Genomic DNA, 22188 nt, shown 5'->3' with positions numbered 1-22188 from the left:
GAAAGGGCAGATGTGGGCCATGATCATTCACTTCTGTCAGATGCTTCTAATCACTGCTGACATTAATCTCTGAACGCTGGAGAAAGCCAAAGGACTGAAAGACAGCTGCAATATGATAATCTTCAGAGAAGGCAAAATTATAACTATCCAGCTAACTGCTGGATGGCAAGACTGACATCCATCTCAAGCAAAATACCAGAAAAGTTGATAAGAAAAATGAATGACATCACTTAGCAGAATTCTATGGAATATCATGCTTTTTGGAGTGAAACTAGCTCACTGAGAGGTTATCATCTCTAGCTGACATAGGAATTCACTTGTATTAGTAAGTAATTTAAGTTGGCAGCATAACATTCTGCTTTTAAAAGCCACAATGAAGTATTGCAATGCACAGTTTCAACGAGTATATAATCTGTCAAGTGATAGATTAAAACAAGTGCAAACACTTGCATCTCACAATAGGGAATAAAAGTCATTGCTACTGGATAGGGACTGCATCCTGAAATGCGAATGATTCTTGAAAAGAATTAGGGATCAAAGTGAAAAATGAATACAATCCACAGCCTGAGCTGCCAGGGAGGATCTGCTGCACAGGCAGCTAATGCAGTTGCTGACCTGAGTGAAGTGATTTTACCTCTGTTTACAGATATGATGAGACTGATGCTGGAACAGTGCGTACAGTTCCCATATAAGTGTTTTCAAATAATGCTAGAAATTGGAAAGGGTGAATAAAGAAGCTAAAATAAATACTTGCAGGCTGAAGAAATTGCCTTGCATAGAAAAAAGATTTAGGTGACTTGAGTAGAGCAAAGTACTTTCAGGTGAAGATATGACCGCTGAATTATTTTAACCTGAAACAGAGCAAGCACTTAGAAAGTGAAACTGAAGCCAGATACATCCAAATAATAAATAAAGCATTAATCAGTAATATCATGAGCATTTAAGCTCTGGGATGAGGTACAAAGGATTTAATGGAAACTGTTGTCTTGAAACCATGGTTAGATATCTTTTTGTAATTTGCACTTTATCCTAACAGAAGTTATGCATAAATTAAATAGAAGCAGTTGAACTGAACGCAGGCATACTCAGGAAAAATAAGAATATTTGGTAGCTTTGGTAGCTATAGGAGCTCAAATTACATTGTCTAATAATCTCTCTCCTTTCACTAAATTTTGTGAATCATTTCCTGCCTGAATGTGATCACTTATGATGCATTCAATGCCTGAACTACAAAAAAGGGCTGTGTAGACCACAGCTTCAAAGTCACACAGGTCGTGTTGTCATCCCTACCGTACTGCACACCACAGCACAGTTTCACCTGCAAAGTAAGAAGGGGATGGGATTGGAGTGTGGCTTGACTTTTTGCAGGATTATATGTTTCTACCTTGAGAAGAGCAGCTCTGGAAAAAGACTTCCACTCACGATGACTCATCAACAGGACAGAAATCTATCTGCCTGCTGTCACTAAATTAATAGTGATTAGCATGTTTCTGCCAAGTTTTCTGCTTCTAATGAATGATCATGTTTTAGGAGAAAATATGATAACAGTTTTGGGTATATCTTTGCAAATAGCACGCAGTACTGTTTCTAGTTGAAGCAACCCCACTTAAAAACTGGAGCGAAGAATGATTAAAGGTTGTGAAAACAAGCCCTGTACTCAGTGTCCAGGAGCTCCAACTGTTTGGGTTATCGTGAAGAACAGCAACAGAGAACTTCCGCACAATAAGTAACTACATTACGTAAGAAACAAACATTTCGTGACAAGAAACAAACATTTCTAGCAAGATCCAATTTACTGAATTTGCGGTTAATTAAATTCAAGTTACAAATAAATGAGGATAACTATCAAAATAATTTATCCAAGATTGTAGAGAACTCTCCCTCACTGGGCTTTTTTTTCATCAAGAATTTTTTCTAAAGAAAACTATTGAACCTGTGTGGTGAGGAATTTGTTGAAGAATGTCTGATGGTCCAGTTACACATGAGGTTGAAACAAGATCACGGTGGCCATAAAATTTGCTTTTCTGCCTCAATCTTTTCTTCAGTGAAAAAAAGATTAACTCTCAAACACGAAGAGCTGTTAGAAGACTACTAAAAAGGTATTAAATGCTTGATTTACAGAGGGTATTCTGCAAGTATCAGGGATCATACATTGTCTGACAAACATACATAAAATCTCTCTTCAATTTCCTTTAAAGAAAATATGTACAAATTTGGCTATGTTGGGAGCTTCTGAAAAAAAGTTCAGTTTGTGTGTGTTCAGAAGACTCGTTGTAGTTTGACAGTCATCTATAGTTTCTGCCTGAGCCGAGCACACGTCATCCCTTCATTCCTCCTACAAGCATCTGCACTATACATGTGCATCCCCATGCGCTTTACATGCCTCCCCTTGGAGCAGCAAAGGCAGCACCAGACTTTCCTTCTTGCTGTTCCTCCCCATCCTAGTGTGTTCTCTCTGCTCCAGCCACTGCCACCCAGAAAAAAAAGGACTCCAGATATAAGACATGGGAACAAGGAATCGGCCATGGGAAGGACTGAAGTAGCCCAGGACAAGGCAGAGAGGGAACAAAACCAGACAGCTTGTAGTCCTGAGTCTCAGCATCCCTAAGATCTGCAGACAGACACCGTGCTTCAAAACACTCCAGAAAGGAACCAGTGGGGAGCACTGCTTTTGAATCATTAGGAATTCAAAGTAACCATTCAGAATCTGGAGTTTTCACCAGAAATTAGGTGCCCAACACCTCCTTACTGCAATCACCTTTCCACGCCTCCTGTGGCTCCTTTGCCTTCGCTGCCTGCATTACAAGAAGAAATCTGAGCATGCAGAGCCCTACTCCTGCCCTGCTTAGAGAGCTTAGGGAAGGAATCAGGGCTATGCAGGAGCTGTAGGAATGAGGGCTGCGTGATGCGAGGCACGCGACTACAGCTAGTGACATCAGAGGCACCAGCCCTCGTTTTCTGGGAGCCTTGGTCTGTTCTAAAAGTGATGAGCACTCAGTACTGCAGCTGGAGGCAACCAGCACTGAGCTCTGAATGAGTGTACACCGAAGGCTGCGTCTTCCGAAAAATCATCTCCTGAGTGCCTGGCATTCAGTAAATGAGAATATGTCTTTCAGATTTATCTCTACTAATAAGACCATATGTCTCAGCAGTATAATAAAGATTAATTCAGCTGTGGTTTTGAAGTACTTAAATACTAAAGTCACAATTATCACAGGACAGTCTGTGACAAAATTAATAGCACTGTGTTTGCACAGGATTTGAACAGTGTGTAGTACAGAGACGGAACTACAAGCTGAATGAGGATAATAAAAACAAAATATGCAACTTCTATTTTAGTATGAGATCAAGCTTAGTGCCTGTCCACATAGGTGAGAAATTTAACAGTTGGACTTGATGATCTTTATTAATTTAAACATTTTATGAATATATGTATGTATGATTTCACATTTCATCTTTAACCCCCAGGTTTCCTAATTTGCAAGTGCTCAGTTTTGGAATACGGCAGCCCTTTGCTGCAGGATGGGTATGCAGCTACACTTTCAGGAATCTTAAGCTGAACAATAATTTCAATCACTATTCTTCCTTCACAAACAAGTTCATTAGGTGACTAAATTGTCTCATCGGCTCTCCTTTCTTTATATGTTTATATAAGAAAGCCTGAAATTAAGTTCAAGGACACCTTTTTTGAGCTTTGAGGATGTAAATAAATAACTTGTTAAAAAAGTTTAGATGCAAGTTTGTTGAGTTTTTTAAAGTAATGTTTGAAAAATACAGCTGTTTTTAGAACTTCTAACATGTGCTGTGTCACTTAGGGAAGGATACAGACCATAACACATATAAAACACACACGCACAAAAAGATTGGGCATATATCTGGTACAATACTTTGTAGTTAGCAGAGTGGTATCTCTTCTACTAGGCTTGACTTTGGTCCTCCACTGTCTTTGCCCCAGACCTTCTGAGGAAAATACAGGATTGCCACAGTGGCTGGGCTACCCTTTCCATAGTAAGGTGTGAGTAGTGATGAAAAGTTTTGCTACAGCTGAGGCATTTAGGTTATTGTCTGAACCATATGGATTATTTGATGATTAACAAGACAGTCAATCTCACATTGCAATCCTGCCTTCAGTAGGGATATTAGCATAGCATGTTTCACTTTGTCTCTCAGGAACATAATATCTTTGCGATCTCTGTCCTTCTGTTCTGTTTATTGAAACCTGACTAACAGGTCACAAGAAAAGCAGACGTTGTGAAAGCATATGCATCATTTCCATAACAAATCTGACTAAACCCAGCAAGATAGGTCAATGAAATATTTCTGCCATGAATGTGTAGTGTAGCAGGGCCTCAGTTCAGCTGTCTTCCACCTACAGCTAATTCAGGATCTGGGAGCAGCTTTATGCTGGAAACACAGAGCTCAGTACAGGTGAACAACTCAAGTATGCTTGCCAAGTGTATATATAATTTCTCTGATAGGTGTTGCCAGGATTTAGCTCTGTGCTGCCATGACAAGGCTGCTAGAGCTATTTAGTAAATCAAGTTTATGTAGTTCATTAGCTTGCCTACAATACTCTACGACTCTGAGGGATAAATATCCTTAGACAAAAGGGATAACAGTATCACTCTGAAAGAGCTGTGTCCCTTTTTTTCACAAGACACATGTGGTTGTGCACTGAGTGCTTCTTGGGTTGCTTTATCCTCATGCCCCATTCCCCTGTTCCACCATAAGGTGGTATATGTTTCAGCGCCCATACATCACTGTGATGGGTTGAATTCGAAATGTTACTTTGAGTTGCAGAGCCAGCCACAGGTTGCAAACGCAACTATGAACTGTGAAGCTATGCTGGTCCTCCAGACTCTCTTGTAAGTTCACTAGCATTCCTGGTGTTACTTTCCCAACCACCTACGTTTTAATACCCTGCTTGTCATTTCATCAGACTTCAACTGTCTAGAGTTTAGGGTTCTCTTGAAATATTAGAGCGATGGTCTTTGACAAGACTAATGATCATCCTGCATCCACAAGGCCAGACTAGAACTGGGGTTGTGTTAGGTTTGTGTGGCCAGCTTTTGGTAGTGGGGGGGCTACAGAGGTGGTTTCTGTGAGAGCCTGACAGAAGCTTCCCCCCCGTCTGGCAGAGCCAATGCCAGCCAGCTCCAGGATGAACACACTGCTGGCCAAGGCCAAGCCAATCAAATATGGTAGTAGTGTCTCTGTAATAACATATTTAAGAAGAAAAGAAAGTTATTGTGCAGGAGAAATTGAAGCCAGAGAAGAGTGGATTGAGAATATGTGAGAGGAACAACTATTCAGACACAAAGGTCAGTGCAGAAGAGGGGAAGGAGGTGCTTCAGGCACCGGAGCTGAGATTCCCCTGCAGACCATGGTGAGGCAGCTGTCCCCCTGCAGCCCATGGAGGAGACCCATGCCTGAGCAGGTGAATGTCAGAAGGAGGCTGTGACCCCATGGGAAACTTGTGCTAGAGTAGGCTCTACTCCATGGAAAAGGATCCACATTGGAGTAGTTCATGAAGAACTGCAGCCTGTGGGAAGGACTCATGCTGGAGAACTTCATGAAGAACTGTCTCTCATGGGAGGGACCCCCATGCTGGAGAAGGGGAAAGACTCCCCTCCCTTAGCAGCAGCAGCAGAAACAACTTGTGATGAACTGACCATAACCCCCATTCCCCATCTCCCTGTGCTGCAGGGGTGGAGGGGGAAGGAGGGAGGAGTGTGGAGAAGGTGTTTTTAAGATTTGTTTTACTTCTCATTATTCTACTCCGATTTTGATTGGTAATAAGTTCAATTACTATCCAAAGTCTAATCTGTTTTGCCTGTGACAATAATTGGTGAGTGATCTCTCCCTGCCCTTAACTCATGAGCCTTTTGTTATACTTTCTCTCCTCAGTCCAGTTGTGGAGGGGAGTGATGGAGCAGCTTTGGTGGGTACCTAGCATCCAGCCAAGGTCAACCCACCACAGTGGTGCAATTTTGGAGTAAATGCTAATAGCATGATGGGAAACCCTAAGTTGTACAAAGAGAGGCTACAGATAGATTAGAGGATTGAATAGATGAGACAGAAGGACAGAAACACTAGGTATCATTTTTAGGAGTTTTCTAGTGTAAAGCCAAAATGGAACTAACTTAAATAGAATTTTTATCAAGAAAGGATTGCTTATCAAAGTCAGGGAGACTCTCCACAGTAGCCAATAAGCTGGTGATCCTCTTTTGCAAGTGTGCCAAGATCCAATTCCAAGTCTTTCAAAAAAGTCTGCCATATACCATAACTGCACTCTCATTGCCCTGATTTCTCTCTTCTTTTCCACAAAAGGCTTCTTAAAAGATTTTAGTTGCACTCCAGTGCAGAACAGAAGTCAAAATATGTGACAGCTCATATCTTTTGAATATATATTTTTCCATATATATAGATCATATATTTGCATTTTTTTCTGTATCACTAGAGACAGTGTGGAAAAAGACAAAAGTGGCTGTCTTTGGCTCAGAGACACAGCCTGTTCTCATAGGAGCCTCTGTGATACCAGGAGAACACAGCATAGCATTCTCCCTAAGAAAAGAAACAAAAGAGGTTTGGATCTAAGGCCAGCAAAATGGCCTTTATTGCTATAAAAGTTATTATGAAATGTGTGTATGTAGGAGAGGAAAGCAGGGAGGAAAACTAATGATAAACCTAGATGTATCATCAGCTTATCAGGAAGGTGCAATACTATTCTTCTCCTGGTTTTGCTCTTCTGTTCTGTTCCTCCCAAGAGCCTCTTAACAGTGGTTCAGCAGAGCTTAGATATCAGAAGATCCAAAGGAACAAGAAAAAAAAAAAAAGAGAAAAGCTTTCAGGGGAAAAAAAAAGAAATTTTTCTTAAAGCATGAGATGGAAAATGGGAATACAGAGAAAAACTGAAATGAAACATGAAATATTTTCTCCTTGAACTCTGAAAGTTAAGTTTGCTTGATGCTTAAATTGACGTTTTTATTATTACCAGTGCAATTCAGTCTTTTAAAATGTTTTTGCTACCAGTCTAAGAAGCACTGCATTTGAAAGAAGCAGGTCACAGTTTGGAAACACACACTGAAAGCCAGGTTGGCGTGTGAGCTGTCAAACTTTTGCTGAGTTCTTGCAAGTCTTCAGTTTAATGACATACATGAAAATCAGAATGGAAACTCAAAAGTTCCTATTCTTTCAGATACTGAATCTGAAAATAAAAGTAAAAATAAAACCTGATGTAGCTATTATTTTTGATATTATAAATGTAGCCAAACAAGTTATCACTGGTTGAAAGTCTGTCTACTTTTGTCTGATATGCTGACAAGGCACTACTGGAGCATCTTGGTTTGGATAAGTACTCAAATTTAATCCAGGTTCTTAACTATCAATGTATAAGGCCTGTGCAAACCTCATAAAGTTCAACAAGGCCGAGTGCAAGGTCCTGCATGTGGTTTGGGGCAGTCCCAAGCACAAATAAAGGCTGGGCAGAGAATGGATTGAGACCAGCCCTGGGGAGAAGGACTTCAAGGTGTTTGTGAAAAAGAAGGCCAACATGACCCAACAGTGTACACTCACAGACCAGAAGGCCAGCCACGTCCTGGGCTGCATCAAAAGCAGCGTGATCAGCAGGTCGAGAGAGGTGATTCTTCCCTTATACTCTGTTGTAGTGAGACCCCACCTGGAGTGTTGTGTCCAGCTCTGGGGCCCCCAAAATAAGAAGCACATGGACCTGTTGGAGTGAGTCCAAGGGAGGCCACAAAGATTAGGTGCTGGAGCACCTCTTCTATGATCACAGGCTGAGAGGGTTGGGGTTGTTCAGCCTGGTGCAGAGAAGGCTTCTGGGAGACCTTACAACAGCCTTCCAGCATCTAAAGGGTGCCTACAAGAAAGCTGGAGAGGGACTTTTTACAAGGGCATGTAGTGATAAGACAAGGGGTAATGGTTTTAAACTGACAGAGGGTATGTTTAGGTGAGGTATTAGGAAGAAATTCTTTACCGTGAGGGTGGTGAGGCACTGGAACAGGTTGCCTGGAGAAGGTGTGGAGGCCCCACCCTTGGAAGTGTTCAAGGCCAGGCTGGATGGGGCTTTGAGCAACCTCATCTTGTGGAAGGTGTCCCTAGACATGGCAGTGGGGTTGGAACTAGATGATCTTTAAGGTCCCTTCCAACTCAATCTGTGATCTATGATTCCATGTTTTTCTCTCCAGAAACATGAATATCTCCTTTGAAAGCAAAATATTGTATCTATTCCCATTACATTTTTGACATCTATGGACATATTTACCTTTTCTCGTTTGCTATCTGACAACTGGTACTTTTTATTTTAAATGCTTTTACTGTTTTAGAGACATGTCCAGAGGAAAAAAAATGTTTAAACACATATGCAAGTTACCTATAGTACTACTCTCTTCTAATATTATTTATATCCATTACTATCCTAAAGTAGCTAATAGATAAAAATTAATTCTCATTAATAATCCCAGCGGTGATATTTCTATATGTTCATTAAATTTTTGATCACACATTTTTAGATTATAAAAAATATTAATTTTCATTAAAAAGCCATGGCTGCAAGTATTTCACTTCATATATTTAGGGCAATACATGAGGGAAAATTTGACATCTTGCCTTCAAAGTCCCAGAATTTTATTTGTTGCCAAGATAAAAAAGCACACATTTTATCATAGCACATCCTGTCACAATACCACTTGTCATGAAGCCTTTGCTACCATCCAAGACCATCAGATACTAATAGAGAAGCTAGTTTAAGATTTACCGATTTACCGAAAAGTAAAAAACAGGCATTTTTCACAGAGAGAAAATCTTAGAGAATCTCCTCAATTGCAGAATAGGGGAGAGCTCTTTTATCAGCTTTTATAGCCTGCCTTCCCTCCCCAGTCCCTCAACATCCATCTATCCCAAGACAGAAAGATTTTGTTAATCCTTGCAAATAGGGCTGAAAAGACCCTCGAGAGATCATACAGAACATCATTCCCTCCTTCACACAGAAGCAGCTGTACCAAAACCATTCAAGAGACTTCAGATCAGAGAAATGTCTTGTGAGCATGAAAGACTTGTCTGTTTTTTCTAGCTAAATCAATTGATTTAATAAAGGAGTGACACATCTTTCTAGTCTTTTACATGCTTAGGCCATCATAGCTGTAACGACACAGCTGTTAAACCACTCCCCAAAGCTGCTTCTAGTGAAGAAGTATAGTTTCTATGAGTACCTCAGAGATTTTATTCCAGAGTTTAGCTTTCACTAAAATCAAAAAATTTTTTCTTAAGTATTTTAACCCAATTTTTCCTTACAACATATAGTTCTATCAAAATTTCTTGCCCTAGCTGACATGAACTTGAACAATAGTTTAAGTTCAACTAACTTTGCAGTTAACCCTATATTTCTAATGATTTTTTACTTCTTTCCCTTTACTCTTCTTATCTTTAGACTAAAAATTTTTCAATTTTTTTTCTTGTAGGTGATGTTTTCTAGACATCTGATCATTCCTTTTACTCTCCTTTGGACTCTTAATTCTGTCTGCATTTCTTTCTCAAGAACCCTGCTCCTAAATGAGGTCCAAGCTAAGGACGTACCTTGGCTGAGCAGGACTAAAAGATTGCTCATGTATCATAGAAAAAACACTCCCATTTTTACACACAATTTTTACAACAGTGCAATGCTACTGACTCATGTATAGTTTGTGATCCACCAAATTTCCACATCCTTTTCTCCTTAGCCATTACCCATGCTATATTTGAGGACATGATTTATTGTTGACTGAAAATAAACCTTTGCAAAATCTTACAGACTCACATCCCGCTTGGTTTTCTGGAGGTTGTGACGGTCAAAAATCACTGTGAATTTGACTCATCTTCCAGAGTACCTGAAACCTGTTTCTGATTGTTGACCTCTGCAGGCTAAATGCCCACATGCTCTGGCCCCTCCTTCGGGATGGTCATAAAATAGGGAACAGCTCTGACAGATCCCTGTGGAGACCCAACCTGAATGATAGTCTTCTCAATATACCCCTCAAAAATCTCTGTGCCTGTATCCTTTGCCCACAAAACAACCTTAGCAAATTTTGCTTCTCTATAAATGGCCTGAAACAAGAAGAAAGCACAATGTTTGTGGAAGGATTCCTCATCAGAGGACAAGGAGAGGAAGACTCAATCTGACAAGTGCATCAGGAGTTCTCAGACATCAGAAAAATACATTTTGGAGAAGCAAATCCCTGTGAAAGACAAGGAGGCCGAGAAGAGCTGCTTTCCAAACGATGCTGCCCAGAGTGAGAGGTGAGAGCATAATATCTGGAGTTTCAGCAAAGGAAAAAGTTCAAGAGGCTACTTAGCATCGTGACTCCCAGGGATCTGTATACTACCAAATGTAGCAAACAGTGCCCAGGAAAGCGAGACAATGACCCCAAAACTGCCACGTATTCAACTTCACTCCATCCCATCTCCAGTGTTACAGCAGAGAGAGAAATCCAGTAACAGTGTTTTTCTACAGTCCCAACAAGTGACAAAATTTTATTTCATGCTAGCACATGTTTTCAGCAAGTAAAACCTACTGAAAAGACCACGACTTAGCATCAATACTAATAAAGTTTAAGAGTAAGGAATAAATATTTAATGTATTTAGTGCATGCACAGATATCGCAGTCGAATACAGAGCAATAGCTCTGGTGCACTGGGCAACACTGCAGTTACAAGACAGATCAAATGCATGGTTGCAAACACCATGTTCTGCAGCCCTAGCTTAATAGATTGCATCACGCAAATTATTTATGCATTGCCTGCAGATGCAGCCTTAATTCAAAACCACAGACAGCATGATCCAACCATCATGCGACAAGTATCCAGGTACAGACAAAATGTTTTGTTCATAGGTGCTCATTTTAATAGATCTTCCACTGACATAGGCTGCTAAGCGCTGCCATCTTGAACAATTTTACACCACCATCCTGCAGTTGCCCTGCCACTGCATACCAGAAGGCACCTATCAGAGTGGAAAGATAAGGTTCAGAAAAAGGTTTTAAAAAGGTAAAACTGCGTTTGTCATGATTGTAGATGCCCACCTGCGTACCTGAGGGTTGCACTTAAGTGAACAGGTCCTACCTGTTGTATGCTGAAATGGTTGTATCACACATTGGCACTAGGGACTTTGGGAGTTCATAAGTATTTAGAGTTCATTTAGTTGGCATTGTTAAGCTGGCATCATTTTGTCCACCCCACTTGTGCAATCCTATAAGTCCATCCATTCAAGTTCTGCAGTTATCTATGTCATATTTGTCATGTTGACAGCAGTACAACATAAACAGAACTCACTATAGAAACCTCGAAGTTCAAGGTTCTGAAGGTAAGTTGAACTAAATCCAAAATGACTGTCAAAAAAGCTCTGTGGGAGATCTGGACTGACAGAGACATATTCCTAAAGCATTTTTGTCTCAGGATGTTCATCTGGTTCCTGACTCTCAGTCAAATTCCTTGTGAAGTACCTTGAAATTTTCATTCTTTGTGCAGACCCAGAAGTCTGCATTACAGTCACCTTCCTCTTAAAAAGAGAAGCATCCACTTGGTACACTTTAGGCTGCATATTTGCTCTCATGTTCACCTCCTTCACTTTGACCTCAAAATGTTTGTAGAAACCCTGGTCTGTAGTTTTCTAGAAGCAATTTGCATAGAGGGCCAACAACAAAACAGCTTCTCTCAAAAGCAGCAACTCCTGCTTCTGCTAGCCAAGTATGGCTGGATTTATTTATATATATATTAGCATATACCTCTGACATATAATATGACACATAAGTCACCTTCTCATATCAGCTGGTAGCTGACAGGAAATTAATTTCTGGGGCAAAGACATTTTTTTTCTTTTCACATGTGGTTGCAGTGGTGACCCGTTCTGAGCACTGGCAAGTGCCAGGCTGCTACAGAGTCGTCCTGTCTTGCTTGCCATGGCCATGTGGGGACAGTGTCCAGCACCAGTGAGCTGTCATGAACGTGGCAGTTGGGCAGTAACTGTGTGGGAACATTCACATTGGTAAACATCCTGTTGCCTATCTCACGGTCAAACCCACTACGTCTTTGCTCTGCCTGTAGCAGGGAATCAGGCAGGCACTTCCTGCTGTCCAGGTAACCCCGTTCAAGTGGGAGCAGCCAGAGCTGAGCAAAATCTCTCTTGTGCTGCTCAGGCAGATTGGGTTAGCAGCTGATGAATTGTGGTTATCTGAGCTATAGCTTATTCCTCATGGGTAAGCCAACTTAAATTGAAAACATCACCACTCTTCAGCAATGAGTTTGTGTGTGTGGACATGAGTCAAATTAGAAGCAATGTCTGAGTTAGGACTACAGTTACTCCATGGTGAAGACAAGTCCATGTTATCCAAATTCACCCCCTTCCCAGGACTTAACTTCAGTGGTTATTCAAACATTACTGTTAAAAAAAAGCCCTGGCTGACACTTCCTACCCAAACTTGGCAATTCCTTAAATTTTCCTCCAAAATCTGCTTTGTCCTAGCTGTCTCTGGGCACAAAGAGACACTCCCACATCCTTTACATTCCAGTTGGGGCTAATTGAACTCACATGTCAGCATGAGTCAGCAGTAATTACCAGGAATATTAAGGAAAGATTTGGCACTGGACCTTGATAATTCAACAGCAGAGCCCCAATGTTTAGTGGGGTCTCATATTGCATCAACCCCCTTAAATACATGACAGCAAAAGCTATATATCAAGTTCTCAATCTAGTTCAACTATATATGGGCAGTTCCTAGTAACAAAAGCATCTTTACTGTATTTTTTGATACACCTACAGAAAGGAAAATCTAGTGGAAAAATAATTTCTGACTGTTAAATCCTCCTTGCTAGAGTTTAAATTCATTTATACATTAAAACATCAATATTAGACAGGCTGGCTGGTTTTTGTAAGCACTCGCACTGCAAACAGGGCCTAGCAATGCATTTCCTCCTTACAATTCCTGAGCAGAAATCTGAATTGATGGTAAGTTGAGGTAATAACATAACTCCCCCTCCCATGGCTCAGTTGGAATTAAAATCCTGAAACCACAACAAACTGACTTTTCCGTATATGAGAGTTCATTCCCTACCACTCTTCCCCAAACACTCCCCCTCTGTACACCTTCATCCCATGGACTGTGGAACATTGTGCTTCCAGAGCTGAAGACTGGAGACGCTTATACACCAGCCTGGCATAGCCCCTAAAATCCTAGTCCTCTCCTCGAGACCGAAGAATACCCCAATGCACTTTTATGGTCAATTACGGCAAAAAAATAGGTTGTCCCAAACATATGCTGATGCAGGGACACTGTGGATGCAGCGGTGAAAAGCGAGGACTGTCTCTGCCTGGGTTCTCACAGGGGATGACGGCAGGAGCAATGGCATTAAAGTTACTACCAAAAACTTAACTGGTAACTATTTCTGGATTTTAATATCTACAATATTTTAGGTGCTTTGTTTTTCAAGGAAATAAATTCTTGCTCTTGGTTGCAAATTAACCGAGTGTCTTGCCAGTGAATTCGATCTTGTCAGTCATTAAGTCTCTCCCTTAAATGAAATGATTTAGTCTTAGCCCTGGTTAATAACACTCTCTACGGTTCATATAGGAGAACTGTTTTATTTTATCTGCTGCAAACATATATGCATCAACATTCTTTTCAACAGATTACTTCTGAGCTCAACCAGATCATTCAGTTTTATTTAAATCCAGTCCCGGTTGCCGTTTTGAAATCTCGAACTTACAAACATCAAGCATGTTCTTGGGTTTTTCTGGTTGTTTTTGTTTCTTTTTGTTGCTGTTGTTCTGGTTTAATAATCCATCTCCTAGAAGCTCACTAAATGACGCACAAGCACTATTGGTGCCCTTTTTCAGAAAATAAAGTTTTTTATTTCATATAACTTATGCTATTTGCATTATTCTTTAAGAAATACATAAAACTACAGCTTCACCCAAAGACATACAGAATTCTTGTTTACTAAACAAAGTAACGCAAAGTCAGAAAAAGCACTGGAGCCCGTGCACACGCTTCGTCTTTCCCTCACTGCTTTTTCGCCCTTTGGTGTGTCAAACTGAAACACAACAAGGATTTGTAGCCTCTGAAGTTATAAAACACTGAAAATGATTTTCAGGGCAAGTACTGACTGACCCCAAAGCTAACCCAACCCGTTCAGTGCCAAGCGAGTGCACTTGAGGCTCGAAAGAGGCGATGTGAAACTTTATTTCACTTGTTTTCCCCTCGGAAGGTCTCTCGAGGCGTCGGTGGAAAGGATGTGGCCAAGGTGCCACGGCAGAGCCCTTCGCCGTCTCGGCTTCAGCCCTCGGGACAGCGAGGCACCCCTCGGGCATCATCCACCCGAGGGTCGGAGGACACCGACATCTCCCGGGGCTCTCGCCTGGGAGCTGCGGACTATCACCGGCGCCCGGGTGGAAGAAACGGGGCTCGTCCTGCGCGGTTACTGTCCCACAGCCGCCGACACGGCCGGCGAGACTACCGACACCCAGGGGACAGGGTGCTGGTTTAGGGGCGAGGTGGCCGGAGCCGCCGGTCCCCCCGTTTCCCCGCACAGCTGAAGCCTCAGCTGCCCACCGCGAGCTTTCGGGATGCAGCGACTTACCCCACGGTCCCCTCCACGACCCGAAGGTGCAAAGTTTCTGCGGGCGAGGAGGAGAAGCCCCCGGCCGCGGCGCAGGGCGGAGGTGCGGGAACGGGCCGGAGGGCGCCGGGGGTGGGGAGGATGCTCGGGCGCCGCTTCCCTCGTGATCCAGGTGGCGGGCGGGCGGCCGAGGGACAGGGCGAGCCGCCGGCTGCCCGCTCGCACGCGATCCCAGCCCGCCGCCTCCCCCCGCCGGCGGCAGAGGGCGCTGCGGCGGCGGCACCGGCGGCACCGGAGCCCGGGGCGGGCGGCGGGCACGGGAACACCGGGGTCGGCCGGACGGGACCGCGGCGATCAGCGCCCGTCCCCGCCGGTGCTGTCCGCCACTCCGACGAGCGATGGCGGGGGCTGAGCCGGGACCCCGCTCCCCGCGGCGCGGTGCACCTGCCCGCGCCGCCGCGGAGCACGGCTATTCCGAAAAGTTGAAAGGGAAAAATATCGTGCGGGTCCTTCTCCGCCTCCGGGATGTCTGGAGCAACCTCAATTACCTCAGCGTTGGTGTCTCCAGAGGGGGCTTCCCCCTGCCCCCCGGCTTCCCCTCCTCCCTGCCGGGGTCGCTGCGCTCGTCGCCTAGCGCAGTAGCAGCTCAGCTCCATCGGCATCACCGGTGCCTTCCGTGCATTTACCGGCTTGGCCTGGAAGCCGACTAATAGCTGGGATAGTTTTTATAACTGGTAGGGGTTTTGCTTTTTTTCCCAGAACCTTTTGCCAACGGATTTCTGGCTTGTACTGGAAGCGACGGGACCCCAGTCAAGCAGCAAGGCCTTTTGCGAGTGGTGTTAGATGCTGGAGTTTGGTAAGTGTTTGAAGTGGCGCTTGCAGGGAAAGCTTAAGGAGAGGACAGAGAAAACCAGAGCAGGCTGATGAAGAAAGTCCAAGGTAACAAAGTGAAAAACTTTGTTACCTTGCAGGGTGCCAGTCATTAGCGAGGAGATCCAAACTTTCAACTCCCAGTAGACTTCTGGGACTGGTTGCTGTGGGGAGAAACTATCTTCTGCTCCTCACACCTGGACTGCTGAGATGCCCCCTCAGATGCAGATGCACTGGCAGGTACCAGCCATCAGATAGCAGCACCTTGCACTCCCTGCCTGCATCCCAGACACAGTGCCTCAGCTTCTCAGGCCTCATCTGACTGAGCAATCCTTCTGAGAAAGTCCAGTTATCAAGATACAGGTGTCAGGAATATAGAAATATATATATATACACACATATATATTTACTTTCCTATATATATAAATAGGACAGCAAAGAACTCCACTTTTGCTAATCATAAAATAGTTTGGGTTGGAAGGGACCTTCAAAGAACTTCTAGTCCAGCCTACCTGCAATGAGCAGGGACATCTTCAACTAGATCAGGTTGTTCATCCAACCTGACCTTGAACATTTCCATGGATCCAACATCTACCACATCTCTGGGAAACCTGTTTCAGTGTTTCACAACCCACTTTTTGTCCTTATATCTAATCTGAATGACCTAACAGCTGTTCCATCCATATGAAGCTTTGCTTTCAAGTTGCTTGTGGTACAGATTGAAGGAAAATGCACTGCATGAATTTACTAGGGAAAAAGAGGAGAGGAACAGGAGTGCTAGAGAGTACATAAGCCTTCTCCTCTCCCTTTCCAGACAGCAGTCAGGAGGATGGTCCCATCTCAATGGTTGGTCTCCATGGTTGTGCACTTGTGTGGCTTCCCAGCTTTCCCAGCTGTTCAGAACTGTCTCTCTCTGCAGTGCCCTACCACCTGACCTCATGATAGCTATTAATTCCTTGGCTTGACAGCTCTTGTCTTGGCTTTAGCAGGGAAACCACATTCTGGCAAACGGACCTACATAATAAGCTTCCATCCCTCTTTTGTCCATATTGTTTAAGGGAGGGCCAGACCCCAGCCCTCCTGTCCTGTGCATAAGGATGGAAGAACCCAGGTCATGGGAACACTATTGTTCCAGAAAAATAGAACCAGTCAGTGTTCTTGATTGCTCTATTACATCTACCCAGACAGAGCCTTGGCTATAAAAATAGATGCAATAATCCACATGGACAGTTGCAATTGTAAACGGCACTCAAAAAGCAAAAACGGAATTCATAGTTTGACACAGACATATCCCCAATCCATCAGAATGTGACATATTGGCAACGTGTCTGTGCCAAACTATGAATGTCGTTATTTACTTTTCCTCCAAATGCTATTTACGATTGTAACCTTCACTGTAAATTAGTGTATCTATTTTATATTGGGTGTTTTCTGAGTGGCTTTGGTATTGTGTGCATTTATTATATTCACAGGACTGATGTAAGTTAGACCAGTTGGGCTACAATAAATCTTCAGGGACTACAGACTGTGCTTATGCTAGGAGTATTTGCCAGCATAACTCTACCAGCAAATCCTATCTGGCAGAGGCAAGGCCTATGTTTGGAAAGAGAAATCAAAGGCCATCAACACTGAATAGCTCTCCACTAGATGGAACAATGGTGCTTCTGCTGCCAGGCCATTGACAGGGAGTGATTTACCCAGAAGAGAATTGGGGGGGTGGGGGTGGTGGAGCCCAGAAAGTTCTGGATAATGGTGAGACAGTCATGGGACAGCTATTGTTCATTGCTCCTCCTGGTGAATTCAGTGCCTGAGAAGAGAGCCGGGGAGCTAAGAAGTGTCTTGGTGTGTGAAGACACATCAGAGATCACTGACGAGGCATGAATCGGCTCTGACTTAGAAGCGGTGTCACCACATGGCATTCAGGTCACTCTAACAAATCTTGTAGTGAGCTTGTTTGACTAGAAATGGGGCCCCAAGCTAGCATATGTCCAGCTTGGAATTTGAACTCTTTTGCACCTGTCTACACTGATACATCCAAAGATGGTGGTTCAGATGTTTAATGGGTGCCTATTCCATGTACAGCTGAATGACCCAGCCTACAGAGAAAATATTCATGTTGTATTCTCTTCACTCCCTGGATTTTAAATTTTGTTAAAAGTAATTGCATTTGCCAGGCAAGAATTGTTTTTCATAATTTCATGCTGCTGACTGTTTATACTTATACCAGCTATGTGCAGATCGTTTTTATACAAGTTAGGCTTACTGAACAACCGCCAGATAGTTCTGCTTTCCTTTTTAGATTTTAATTGCTTACTTGCCCAGCATCTATTTTTAAAATGGAGCTGTAAATGGAACCGTAAGTTCCATCACTCAACATAGATGCAGGGGGTCAGTGCCCTCCTTACTCGTCCTTTGCTCCCTCCTGCAGGAAATGTGGAGGAATTGTTAAGGAAACTTCCCAGTTTGACCATCACTGGCAGTCACACTTATGACACTAGAGACTTCCACTTTTGGTACTGAAGATCCTCCATAGCAGACAGCTCCAGTGAGCTGACTGGAGTCCTGCTTGGCTCCCCACACACCCCACTCACACGCAGACAGACCACGTTTCCGTACCTGGATTTACCTTAACAGAGTCTTAGAAGTCAAGTTCCACGAAGCACTTCATTATCATCACAGAAACATGGCAACACTCAAGATGATCCCACTGGGGAGCCCCCAACCCAAAGAGTCCCTCACTTTTTGTAACCTCACAGTCTTCCCCATGCACCAGTCCCCTCCTTCCTCCTCATTCTTTGCTTCTGCACCCCTCTCTGTGTCCGTCCACCATGATCGGTCTTCATGTCCTTTGTTATCCAAAAGATCAACAATTCCTGGCTCCTGCTGTGTCTCTCAGTGTCCGTTCACCTGGCTGGCATCATCTGTCTTCGAGTCCTTTCTTATCCTAAAGGTTGGCAGTTCATGGCCGCATGTCTCTGGGTCTCACTCAGAGCCCAATCTTCATTTCAATCCACAGCTTACAAGTCAAGCCACCTGCACAGAAGTATTCTTCATCAGAATCTGGGATCTGAGCTGTCAAGACATTTAACAGGCGCAAGCATTTAGGTTCAGGAATGCATTTAGATGTTTCACAGGACTGAAAGTAGAGCTCAGTATTTTGCAGGCCTGAGATCAAAGTTATCAGGACATACTGATTTTATATTAGCACTATGACCATCTATAGACTTACATGCACACATATATGTAGAGACATAGGCTGTAGTACAGTGCACATGGAGTAGGAGGCTAGAGATCCATGCAGTCTCAACTGTGTTATGCGACCAGGACAGAAGGTTCTCGATAATGCTATGAGATGGCTTATAGGCCCTTCATCCACTTAGTAAATCCATGCCTGAATGGGGTTTCAAAGCAGAAACTTTGAAATATCAATCTTCTTTCTCCTCAAACTCCTTCTGCTTGATGGAAAATGTGTGTTCATTCAGTGGGCTGATTTGAACACTGAACCTAGACTCATTCACACCTTCATTTTCAAGACCGCATGTCATCAATTTCTCACATAACCCCATTTTACTTCTGGAAAATAATTACAGACTTTAGTCTTCATCTGTCTTATGGTCAGCATTATTTCAAGCATCTACCTACTCAGAACATCCATTTTATCTCTAGTATTATAGCTTTTTGAATGTAGATGGCTTCTCTTCTATGTCCTTTTGCTCGTTTTTTAGTATTTCCCATTATTTTTAGACTATTGGGAACGGAGGTGATTGTGTGCAGGAAACTAGCAGGGAGCTGGAAGCTAATGTAATTTTCTTTTTGATCCTTTAAATGACACACAGTATTTGAAAAAAAGAGACAGACATTCTTAATATTCTCATAAACACAAGCATTTCCTCATGAAGCAACACTGGTTGCTTCTTATTCTTTCCATACTGCTTTTCTAAACTCTGAAAGTACAAAACGATTGAAATATATTTGGTCTCCAGATTGCCAGAGCTAGCAATTTCAAACAATTTGAAATTACCTTCTTTTCTTTGAATAGAGTGTTTAAGAACTATCATATGCTATATCAAGGAAACAAAAAAGGCATGTAAGATGTTTGGATAACATTCTTGTTAAACTGTAATTTGTCCTCACCCTACATTTAGCTCCCAATTTAATCAATAGATCCTAATACATGCAGAAGAAGTTAAATCGCAGCTCAAAAGAACATCTTCATGGCCAGGGATTTTGTTTTGGTTTAGTTCGTTGGGTTTTTTTGTTTGTTTGCTGTCTCTCTTCTTTTTTCAAAATTTTTCATGTGGTGCTTAGCTGGTATCGGGTACCTCTCTAAGCTTACATACTTCTAAGGATTGTGTCTATTAACCTCAGCTGACTGTGTTACATAGCAACTAAAATGTCATGGTCTGAGCTACTTTTGCTCAGGTGTCCTACTCCTCAGAGGGCTGCAGATTGGTAAGGCTGTGGTGCTGATATTTCATTAAAGGCTTCCAAATGCTGCAGAGAGGGAAAGAGGAACTTTGGCTGTTGTACTGCTGCTGCTGCCTGTATGCAGGGACTGTTACTTGCTTGCTTGCTTGCTAAGCAAGAAGCTGCTGTGGGAGCTATGAGGGAAAGAAGGCTGAAACTGCAGCTCGATGCCTGGAGTAGCAATAGATCCGATGTGTCAGATAATATCGCTCTGGAAGTGACAGTGATCTCAGAATTGAAACTCAGTCACTTTTATCTTCACTTCCCTGCCAAAGGGAAACTTGACTTGGGGGGCGTGGGAACTGGTGTCTAACACAGAAAGTGTAGATGGGTGTCTGGAGTACAGAAGCACCTTTACAAACCACCAGAGAAAGGGAGATGTAAAAGAAAAACAAAGTGTCTTAAATGCAGAGAGCTCAAAAGATGAATGAGTGTTTATAACAAGATATTTCGTGCATCCTTCTATATCACTGTTTGTATGCTTCTGTGTGCTCCACTTCTGTTTCTAGCAATTCCCCCTACCTTTCTTACATAGGAGTCCATATGAACCTGTGAATTGCAGCAAAATACAAGGAGAAATGTTTGGTTCACTCATATAGAGACTAGAGAAAGAAGAAAAAATGCTTAGAAATCTAAATTCTGACTCTACTTGCCCAATGGGAGTAAGCAGAAAAAAAAGTGTAAGAAAATATTTATAACACATTATGAGATACCAAATATGATTTGTCATATTATTCATTTATTGTAAGAGATCATACAGTCATCTAAACAGACTTGATTTCCTTAAGTATTAAAAGAGGGTGCTAAAGCAACAGTCAGAGCAGAGCTCTTAGAGGTCATTACTGCTTATAAAAATCAATAAATAACTGTATCTTGTCAGTGAAGTTTTAAGTCAGTTCATTCCATATGGTCCATCTTTCCTCAGACAAGTCAACTGTTAAAAACAAGCAATAAATCATTCCTGTTCTTTTATTTTAATACTGCAAAGAATATTTGTTTTTATAACCAAATTGATTTAAGACTTAGTGTGGCCACAAAATATTCTAAACAGATGTCTAACTTGAAAGACACTAATATGCTTTCTTTCCCTGTAGTTACGGAAATTTGGGGTGGATGCAACCTGAAACCTAGACTTTCGTGCCCAAAGAAAAATGCTTTCAGAAAATATATATGCTATTATAAACATACTCCAATGAATAGAAAATATGCCTGCTACACCGCTCTGCAACTGAATTAAAAGCTGTGTCATCAGAGAAGTTGTTACAATAATTAGGATTTATGTGCAGAGGAAATATCACTGTATTAATACATGGACTTCTATTTACATCTATAGATGGCTCAGAGTAGAGAAAATTTTTATTGACACATATATGAATAATGTGATTTATTGCACAGCCCATGAGCATTTATAATTGCATGTAGCACTTCCTCTGGTAAGTATACAAAATGTTTCATCCTGAGAGACACAATAACAAAGGAGCACCAGATGCTTTTTCTTCAACCTTGGCCTCTGAGTTATGACAGTGTGGCAACCATATCCTCTTCAGAAAGTTGCCTCCTACCTTCCTTTGTCTGGTGCATTGACTGGTAAAGTGGGAATTGCACATTCATCAGACCATTCTGAAGCTTTTCCAGCAGAGGATTAGGACTGCTAAAGAGGCTAAAAAATCAAAGGAGACAAAACCAACCACAGTGAAAAGTGGGATCATCCTGATCTTTTACTGAGTCCTGTATAAGACAGAGGGTGTTTCTTCTATCAGATAAGAGCTCACAGATCTGATATGAAGCTACGCCAGTCCATCTAATCCCTGCACACAACTCACTTGGACAGTGCAGGCATCAGGAGTGCATGTGACTGGCTAGAACCAATCCCACAGTGCTCCATCACTGCCTTTCTGCCCCTGTTCTACCTGCTCCCTCTCTACAGCCCCTAATGAGAAACTACTTAAGAAAGGCAAACAAGGCTATTTCCTAAAGAAGCCTCTGTCGTATGAAGCAGAGTGATATGGGAACAAATGGCAGTCTGTATTGTGGATGAGCAAAAAGGTGGTGATGGGCAGGGATGTCCTCAGCTTAATTCCCAGTCTTGTTGGGGAGAGCCCACTGAGATGCTTGGAGCAGCCTTAAACTGCTCCCTCCCAAGGAGCACCTCCCCATACGCTGAGGATAGGGCACAGTTGTCTTATGTTGTGAAAGGCTCAGATGTAGGGCAATTGTTTACTCATGCTCTGGATGTCCTTATGA

At 42.6% G+C, this 22188-nt stretch overlaps 1 protein-coding gene across 1 annotated transcript in view; it reads right to left on the bottom strand.

Annotated features, from left to right (window-relative positions):
- The window catches only part of AHRR (aryl hydrocarbon receptor repressor), an 85076-nt gene extending 70318 nt beyond the window's left edge, over nt 1-14758 (bottom strand). Inside the window, exon 1 of the mRNA XM_051812847.1 lies at nt 14629-14758. The gene's annotated coding sequence lies outside the window, so the exon portion shown is untranslated. The remainder of the gene's footprint in view (nt 1-14628) is intronic.
- Between the last annotated feature and the right edge of the window lie 7430 nt (nt 14759-22188).

Source organism: Manacus candei, unplaced genomic scaffold (assembly GCF_025592945.1).
Source record: "Manacus candei isolate 608988 ecotype Guabito, Panama unplaced genomic scaffold, ASM2559294v1 h1tg000088l, whole genome shotgun sequence".
In the NCBI taxonomy this organism is placed as follows: domain Eukaryota; kingdom Metazoa; phylum Chordata; class Aves; order Passeriformes; family Pipridae; genus Manacus; species Manacus candei.
This window is presented reverse-complemented; position numbering and strand designations above follow the sequence as displayed.